Here is a 9,596-nt window from a genome sequence, read left to right as displayed (position 1 = left end):
AGGAACTATGCGCAGCATCGTCTGTTTACCTGGAGAAAGGACCGAATACGATGTCTGTACTTTCTAGACGCAATCACTGGAAAATGAAAAGCCGGAAGACTCGCGAGGTTACTATTTTAGTTTTGGGCATTCACACGGTGGTAAAAAAAATGACAATTTTTCGTGCAGACTGCGAGCATGAAGGCCCCGGTACATTTATATGGCGCACAACATATATATCGCGAATAAACAAAAAAAAATAGTTTTTCCGCCTATTAGTTTAGAGTTTGACCATTCCAACCGCGCTAGGCGGTGGCAAAGGTATAAAAAAAACTGTACAGGAATGAAAATAATGTGCGCTGTCAAGTCATTCGAAAAAACGAATGCAGCCTAGAAACACTGTTTTAATGAGGCAGTTTTCCATGCCCTTTCCAATTCTTTCATTCTACTAAAATGATTTGGAATACGTTGCTTGCTCATTGAACGTTATCGTCTTTCTGTGCAATCCGCGTTAAGGTGAAGGTGATTGCGAAAAACGTCTGTGTATTGCCTGATGCACAGCGCATCAGTACCTCGACGCGCACAAAATTGATTCTGAATCATTCATTGCTGTGTCTGTCACCGTCGATTTGCGAAGTCGAGACAAAACATGAGCGAAGAAATATTGTTACAGCTGGAGAATGATGAGGACGAAGTGGCGCGCTCGTTTGTGGAAGATTAAGAAAAAGAAGTGCGTCGAACGGGGAGCCCTCGTAGCCTGGCTCCTTGGCTGTTCCTCAATGTATATATCTTTAATCCTCTTTTGTAAATATATTTCTCCCTGTTACAAAATTATATGCCAAAATTTAAAAACCTTGAACAATTCACAAATTCCGTAGAATGTTCAGAACAGCGCGGTGCGCTATAATTGGACAAAGGCTTTATCGATGTGGCCATAATTACTTGCGCAACAAAATTATGCAAGGTGTTTTAATGGTTTTGAAAGCTGAGGTAGTGTAGAATAGGTGGAAAAAGTTTAAACAATGTGAAAACTGTTTTTGTTTTCCTAAAAATTTTCAATTTTCGCTGTTTTCTGTAAATTAGCGCGATCGTATCTCTGTATCCAAATGTCATAAAAATATGAGCTTTAGCTGTTTGCGGATAATTATGCTGAGAACATATTGTGGAATTATTGCTGCTCTACCATGAACCTTTTCTGAAATAAAGGCCTGCAAATTAGGAAAATTTTCGTTTCCTGGGCCGATGTTGAGACTTTTTATAAAAACATATACTCATACCCGAAAAGCGAACATTAACTGAATACAAATAAAAGCATGTATATATTTAGTCGGATAATTTTCAGCTAGCTAACTTGAGCATAATTTGTATAATCTATAACCAAAGTTGGCCAGAATAGAAGAGAAGCTCGGAACTCCGCCTCTTTGACATTATTAATCAGTCATCACGCAACAGTATATAATATTTTGAAGTAAATATAAAAGGTCGAACGACCATCCTTTGTTCGATCATAGGTGGCGAAAGGGAGGGGACGCGCGCATTTGTCGATGCACCAGCTGTATGGATTTACGCAAGAATGTGGATGGTAGATGGGGAGGCTTTCTATTTTTTTAGAAAATGTTTGTCCGTGGTTGGCTTGAAGAAACAATGCGTTTGCGAACACACAAAACAAAACTATTTATTAGAACTCGACTCGAGCGGTGCGCGCTGGCGGCCGCTCATCGGCACGGTCCGAAGTCACGGCTGGCCGGTGCAAGCAGAAGAGGGCTGGGTAAAGGAGGAATGGAATGTTGAGAGGGTCGTTGGTCCTTGGTTCCCACGCGCAGCCCTTGCGAACACAACACCGCGGCGGGAATCACGCGCTGGTTGAGCGGGTCGTTGTTCCCCCTCGCCTACGCGTCTACGTGCAAGGCACAACAGACAGCATCCCCAGCTGCGCTGCTGTGCGGACTCCTCCCGAAGCGTTCATTTCAGAGCTTGTTGGAGACGCTACAAGACTTGTGACAGCTTCTTAAACCTTTCTTTAATTTCTTCCCTCATTAATTTTCTTTTTCATTGTGCTGTGCATAATTTTCTCTTGCGCCTATACATATCCATGTGCTCCGGTTGGTGCTTGCTACATATCAGTGAATAGCTGAGCTGTGAAATGTCGCCGGAGTACGGATTACAGCAACGGCGGGATACCATCGGCATTCTCGGACTCAGTGAACGCCGTCATCTTAGACCGTGAGTATATATCTTTGCAGCATGCCATTGCTTCATAATTGGTTCTATATAATCTCCTACCAGTCCCAAATGTTCTCTTTCCTTATTCTCCTCGAAACAACTGCGCGAAGCATGACTTCAAGAACTAAGCGAATTTTCGTCCGGGTTACATGCAAGCAAGTGCGTGGACTTATTTGCTGGCTGCGATATGAATAGCATTTGCGCCGAAAATAGAGGAGCCGTGCGTAACAGGTGTGTATGCCACCAACACGTGACAGAACACTGCAGGCAGCCATTTGCGCAGTTTTTTGACTGTGCAGCGCGCCGCAATCAATTAGTAACCAGATACTATGCGCCCGGCTTTGTACATATATTTTGGACAGCCTCTCTTCTGCGCGCAGGAAACCATGTTCACACAGTTTTTGGTTTTTGTTAAGAGTTAAGGGCAGTTTTTTGTTTTCAGATGTACAGATGTACAGAAGTTTTGAAAACTGTTCGTGCCGTCTGTGCAAGCGAATTTTACAGTGGGGCAGACATGTGCGTGATGCCGCTTGATGATTAGGCTATAATTAAGTCATAATGAACCTCCACTTTTATAATGGTTAATATCATATTGAGGAATTGAAAGCCGTGAACAGCGCAAGTGAGCCCCTTTTCAAAATTTTCTTAATCGACGCACCCCTTCTGAGCCCGCGCCTTCAGGTGAGGGCGTTATCAGAAAGCGGCGAAAATAGGAGAGCGATTTCGCTGACGCGCTTCGAAGGCGGGGGAAAATAACAATACAAGCAAAAAGGCACATCAGCCGTGTGTGCACTGCGTCCCTGTCACTGCAAAGTAAACAACGTGCACGCGGGACACATTGTACAAAACATTGATGGCCGGTATGAGGCAACCATATCGTCCGAAATATTGCTCGCGAAGCGCTCGATCACGGCGCGCACTTTCAGGCGAAATGGGACAGGCCGTCAGGTCCCCCTGTTCGGCAATTACAGCTCTTTGTACCTCACGTACCGTACCGTATGCATGAAGTGCACGCCATAGCCATCGTGCAAGAATGTTGAAACCGAAGCAGCGATCCACGTATTCTAATTCTATAGGAAATCATTTGGGAGTAGAAAAGAGCAACTTAATATGATGTGCATGGTTCTTTAATGAATGATATGTATAAATGGACGGTTGAATAGTTACAGTAATGGAGTGTTCCGCTATAATTGTTTACGGCCGTGACCGCAATAAACATTACTCATATTGCTCTTAGCTTTAGGCTCTGGCATTGATAAGCCTATCTAAAGAACCGACTGGCAGTGACAGGTTGTTTACAGCTGTTGATCAAAAGGTAGGCCATCATGCTATTATTGCAGGCATATTTGCTTCTTTTTGTACCTCTGTTTACTAAAACTTAATTTTGTTCCCCATTCCTAGGGACGCTGCACCTCTTACAACACTCACTGTTCAGTCGCTTTTATTCAAGCATACAAAAAGGAGGAAATGCGCATGCACTCATAGGATAGCCTGTCTTTCCGTTAACAGCTGCAAATAACACGCCACTTCTCCTCGGTACCTTGGATGAAGTTTTCAATGGGGTTACCTGAGATGCCTAGCAATTGCTGTAATATTTATACCAATCAATGCAGTGAAACAGAAAGGTAACACTGCATCACTTTAACTGCTGCATGCACCTATAAACGTGCCTTAATTTATTGCCTATTCTTATAGACGCAGGACCTCTTGCTATAGGCTTTGTTCAGTAAGCAACCGTCTTTCATTGCTTCAATTTCTATCTCTCCACCACTTTCTTGTTGCTCTGGGTGTGATCATTTGATTTCATTGTTCAAATCATATTGTTTTATCATGTGTGAATGATTTAGCCTGCACATACATGCTTTCATTTTTTTAGATGCGCATTGGGAGCGTTTTCTACGTAGAAATGGATCGATTGAGTTGTATCACTGGTGCGAAAACCGACAACCCCCAGAAGATATGTGTCCTGTGGTTGGAAGGGCAATAAAGAAGAAGAAAATCAGCGGAAAAGCCTGCCTAAAAAAAGGTAGCACTGCATCACTGTAACTGCTGCATGCACCTTTAAATATGCCTTATTTTTATTGCTTATTCTTATAGACGGTGGACCTCTTGCTATTGGCTTTTTGCAGAAAGCAACCGCCTTTCATTGCTTCAATTCCTATCTCTCCACCACTTTTTTGTTACTTCGAGTGTGATCCTTTGATTTTATTGTTCAAATCATATTATTAAATCGCCGGTGAATGATTTCGCCTACACATACATGCTTTCATTTTTTTTAGGTGCGCATCGAGAGTGTTTTCTACGTATAAATGGATCGATTAAGTTGTATCACTGGTGCGAAAACCAACAGTTCGGTACCCCCAGAAGATTTGTGTCTTGTGGGTGGCAGGGTATAAAGAAGAGGATAATCAGTGGAAAAGCCTGCCTAAAAACTTACGAAGATGGCGCAAAAGCGAAATGCTGATCAGGGTTAGAGTCTGATTACTTCTGTTATCCCATTTCACTTGCTAGGTGATGTGACATATGTGAAGCACCTTAGTATAATTTGTGGTATACTCACTGAAAATTGTGTAGACATTAACTTTTTTCTTGTTCAATTATTTTGAGTGACGCACGAATTGGAATAAAACGAAGTCATCCACACATCTAATGCCCATAGACATTAGATGCGTGGATGAGCTCATTAATTGTGTTCCTATGTGAGCATGCAATAGTTTGTCGAATATATTAATATGTTAAAAGTTGATTTTTTTACTGTTAACCGGAGTAATACATATGCTCCATATCATAGCATTATTCGCCTGTAGTTTGTATCTGCTCTTTCCTAAATTGTATTCTACAAAGTATCCGTGTCATCTCGTACGTCTATTTAACTAGCGAACAATTTGCAATCGAATCCCTTTTGTGATGTTTCAGCTACAAATAATGTATGACAGTTGTGACAATATAGGTAGCTGTAGGTATAACATATAGCGCGGAAATCTTTAATATATGCGATGATATTTTTATTCACCGTATTGGCTAAACCAGCCTGTTGAAGAGACGAAATGAAAACAAATATGGATGTCTTCGGACAGGAACAGTAATCGTGGTGCCATGACCATTTTTTTAATTAAATTTTCATATGTCGTGGGCTAATGTCTCGACACAAAGGAATGACCCTTAGGTTTGCCAGATGCGGCGTAGTATTCTCGAAAAAAAAAAACGCCTATCACTAAAGCTGGAAAACGCCGTTTTTGTCGTAGAAACGTAAAATTTTGTCATCCGCTGTTTTTTACTAACCGCATTTGGGTAACGTTTACTTGTATAAGAAGTATTAAAAGTGTGTTTCATTGATGCAGTTTATTTAGTAAAAAATCGCAAACTTTGCTTCAAGAACAACGCGCTACAAAAATGTTAATGTTCAACCTTACATACTGGCGTGACGTGTTGCGTTGTTTGCACTGAAATATTCTGTGTTTATTACGCAGGTCATATTGTTAATTTAAGGCAGAATTTGGAGCTCTAAGCTGCTATGTGTGTTCTCTGTAACGCCACCAAAAGTATTATGCTGGAAAGCGATTTGCTTCTGATTGTAATTATAAAAATTACACATTGAAAAATCATCTTCAAAAATATAGTATTGTTAGTGGTAGTCAAAGCTGAGAAATGGAATAATATATTAATAACCTAGATTGAATACTATTGCACCTAGCAATAAAAAAGAATGCAGGACAGAAAAAAAGTTCAGCCTTCACTTGCGTTCTGCCATGAAATTGACAGAAATAGTGAATTAATACCATTTTAAGCTATATTAAGTATTTGTCCCAGAAGCACAAAAACGGTGTATAAGCGCTGACAATGTTTTAAATTTTACTTAAGGTAAAATGTAACTAAATTCAGCAAATACTAAATTGAAGTTTTGATGCCTATTCCATAAGGGGGAGCCATATAAGCACATCTATAGAACAAAAACAAGCATTGTTATTTTTCTAATATTACATTTTGCAGAATTCAATATATTTACTGACTGAAATTAACAAAGTACTTTGCATTGTTTCCACAGATTTGATAAAAATTGATGTTGCGGCCGTTTCTTCAATTCTAATCAGTTTTCCTTATTTTACCATTTTCTTACTTTTGTCCAATTTCAAAATAATATGCAGATACACACACAAATGTAGAGCTTCAATTTTTTTCAGAAATAAAGGATGGAACCTAGATAATGTAGAGAAATAGTTTCTGTGCCAAGATATTATTGGATCTTGCGAGAATGCAGGCTGAGTTTGGCCATTATCAGCACAAGCACTCGGTTTAATATTTAATGTTATATTTTTAAACAGTATAACGCAACACTTTATAGTCCGTGATATTTTTGAGGTACTGAAGATTTTTGAGAGGGATTTGAATGAAAATCGAAGATGATCTTTTTTTAATTGCAGCAAATTTGCCCTTTACTGCTGTTCTCGAATTCTGAGCAATTTTGATGCGTTGTGGAGAACACACCTAGTGGTCTGGAGCTCCAGATACTGCCTGGAATTAAGAACATGCGTCAGGAAGTGAAAACATATTTAGTGCAACCAACCTAATGCATCATATGCCAGTACATAAGGTTAAAAATGAATATTTTTGCAGCGTATCGCTCCTGAAGAAAAGTTTGCGATTTTTTAATAACACAACTGCAAAAACAAAATAGGTTTCTAATGTGTTTGTAAATATAAAACCTGCATATATTTAGTGAGTAAAAAAGAGCAGATGACAAAATCATGGTATCAAAACTTGCAACATTTTGAAATGGCAAAAACAGCGTTTTCTACCTCTAGAGATACACCATACAATTGTTTTTTTTTTCGAGGAAACTACGCGTATCTTGAAAAACTAAGGTTAATTCTTTTGTGTCTAGATATTTGCCCACCACATATAAGAATTTCATTGGAAACGAAAGATGGCCATGGGACCTCGATTATGTTTCTTATCTAAGGCACCCATAATGCGCTGTGAGAAAGCCAATATCAAGGGCTTTTTTTAATATTCCATATTTCGAACGGTTGTGCCATCTAAGAAAATTTGAAAGCTAGGCACACCTTAGGTGTCGCCAGCCCTCACTTTCTGTTACAGCTGCATTTGCTAAGCTGAATTAATGCGTTGAGTACTTTATTTTAGCCACGAATATAGCGCTATTACGTGTCAATTTTAAAGGAAGGCCGCAGTGACGCGATTCCTGTAGAATTTGTAAGTGAAATCTGTAAACCTTACAAATCTACCCATATATATGGTCTCTTGCAGGTTTTATTCAAGCTACATTACACCTGCTGCGCCCCATAGCTTGAGCCAAGGGTTATAAATAAACCATTAGAAACAGACGGTGGAAACCGGTGGTGCATTGCTGGCAGCCACTTAGGACAGCGCAGAAAATTTTTATTTTGTACGTGGGGAAGTGAGGTTATTCGCTTCAAGTACTAAATATTCACTTTAGACAATAAATAGGACTTAGGTGAGCACGTTCGGAAACCCCTGTTTCAATATTTGCGGTTAGAAACCTCATGTGTACCTTTTTTTCCAGCTGCAGATAAGTTCCGGGTTATGTAGATACCGAAACCGTTACCAGCCCATTCGCGCACCTCAACTGTGCTGCTCACAACATGATTTTGAGCGGACAAAACAACCTGCCGCTATGATTGCTAGCCCCATGCATGAGTAAGGGTGATATGCTGGCGATGGTTGCTTCGCTTCGGCCCTTTGGCGCACATGAAGGCTCGAGGTACAATGAGCGCGCCGAACTTTGCAATGCGGATAATGACTACAAAGCGGTAAGGATATAAATGAGTTTAACAGTATTTTTCAGCTGTAAAATAGAAATACAGTCTTGTTGGACGATGTGCTGGCGCGGACGAAGAAACCATAGGCAACTTGTAGGTCTAACGCTACACAGGGCTGTCTAGCGAAGCCAAGTCCTCAATTGTATTGTCCGGGAATCAGATTTCTGTATTTTCGTGGTTTCCTATTGTATCTGGCGTTCAAAATGCAGACGTGAGGGTTCTTTATCACAAATAATCAAACGTGGATTGTGCCGGTACTCTTCAAAGTAGCAACACCATTTATTGTGTAAGTCATTAATCAGTAATTCCGGTAAATAATGTCAATAAGGATTCCAAACAAAACCTTTTCTGTGGCGCTCAAGGTAGCTTCCAGCAATATATATCTGGTTTCCTTTGCCTGCCTCCGAAATGTTTTTTTTTTATGGCTTGGATAAAATTTGCTTGGACAAGCAGTATATGCGTAAAAATGATGCACCTGTGAGCTACCCGTTTAAGTGAGCTCCCGTTTAAGTGAACTACCCACAAAACCAGTCAAAAGCGTATATCAGCTAACCAGCGGCCAGTGCAGCAGTCGTGGGCTTAGATCACTTGTGTATATTATATCTAGCCATTTAAAGAAAATGCAAATGGTTGCCGAACATTCTCTTGGTAACGATATTTTGTATAAACTGTTTGCACATCGCAGAAAGCGTAGGAGCGGCAAAAAACTAGCGCGCCAGTCATATGCGGAGACAGCCAACAATCAAGCACTAATTCCTAGTGTGGGATGAAACACTGGCTGTCTCAGCCATATTGCTGTGGAGGCGATCAAAATGCAACAGGGCACATGCTATGCAATGTATGTGCGTCTTTCATCCTAATAAACCCAAGGCAGCTGAAACTAATCTGGAACTCATCAGTATAGTGTTTCTCATTGACCATAAATTTCGGTACATGAATCCTGGAATTTTCTACATCTTCCTAAAATAATGCACGCGATTTTATATGTCTCGTAATAGTGTTGTAAATTTTGTTTCTCATTGTTTTTGTGCAGGTGCCATTTGCGAAAAAGTTGGGGTGGACGATTTGGAGGCACACGCATTTATTCGCAGGTGGCTGCCTGGTTCCTGTGACAAGGGGGGTGGAAGAAAAAGGCGTTATGCTGAAACCTCCCCTGGCGAACCAGGCATGCCACCTGTGAATGCAATTGCAGGGTCAGTCCCCTCACTACGCCTATGAGTGTGCCCTCCAGCTCCCTGGCCCCTTCCACTTCCCGAGAGCCCGCCCTGCCCTGACCAACCCTGCCACTGCCCCGCTAACTGCTGCTGTGTGTGCCCTCAGCGCTGGCTAGTAACAACTGCCGTCTATAGTAACAATTGCAATAAATATTATCTTTTTGTGAACCATGCCCCTGTTTTGTGAACATCTACTGGTTGCTCATGAGCGACAATTTGAATTTATATGGCCACTCCTATTTGAAAGGCCATAATTGTCCCAGCAAGTTCGATGTGCTGTCACGAATATGGCTAGAATGAAAAAGGCTGCATTTTATGGCCTGCACAGGCAGTGCCACAAAATGTGTAATCTTGACATAATCAATGGCACATGAATGGAGTA

At 40.8% G+C, this 9,596-nt stretch overlaps 1 long non-coding RNA gene across 3 annotated transcripts; it reads left to right on the top strand.

Moving 5' to 3' along the window:
* The first annotated feature begins 1,899 nt into the window (after window positions 1–1,899).
* On the top strand, window positions 1,900–9,379 carry LOC146188615 (uncharacterized). 3 transcript variants are annotated; one of them, XR_014707243.1, is made up of 3 exons: window positions 1,900–2,202; window positions 4,079–4,228; window positions 9,034–9,379. It is a non-coding gene; the product is annotated as an uncharacterized LOC146188615 (long non-coding RNA). The 3 variants fall into 3 exon arrangements; XR_014707244.1 differs by lacking the exon at window positions 1,900–2,202 and adding an exon at window positions 2,247–2,433; XR_014707242.1 differs by lacking the exons at window positions 1,900–2,202; window positions 4,079–4,228 and adding an exon at window positions 4,411–4,671.
* The last annotated feature ends 217 nt before the right edge of the window (window positions 9,380–9,596 follow it).

The sequence above is a fragment of the Amblyomma maculatum genome, chromosome 5 (genome assembly GCF_055883805.1).
Source record: "Amblyomma maculatum isolate TAMU_Amacu chromosome 5, ASM5588380v1, whole genome shotgun sequence".
Classification (NCBI taxonomy): Eukaryota; Metazoa; Arthropoda; class Arachnida; order Ixodida; family Ixodidae; genus Amblyomma; species Amblyomma maculatum.
This window is presented reverse-complemented; position numbering and strand designations above follow the sequence as displayed.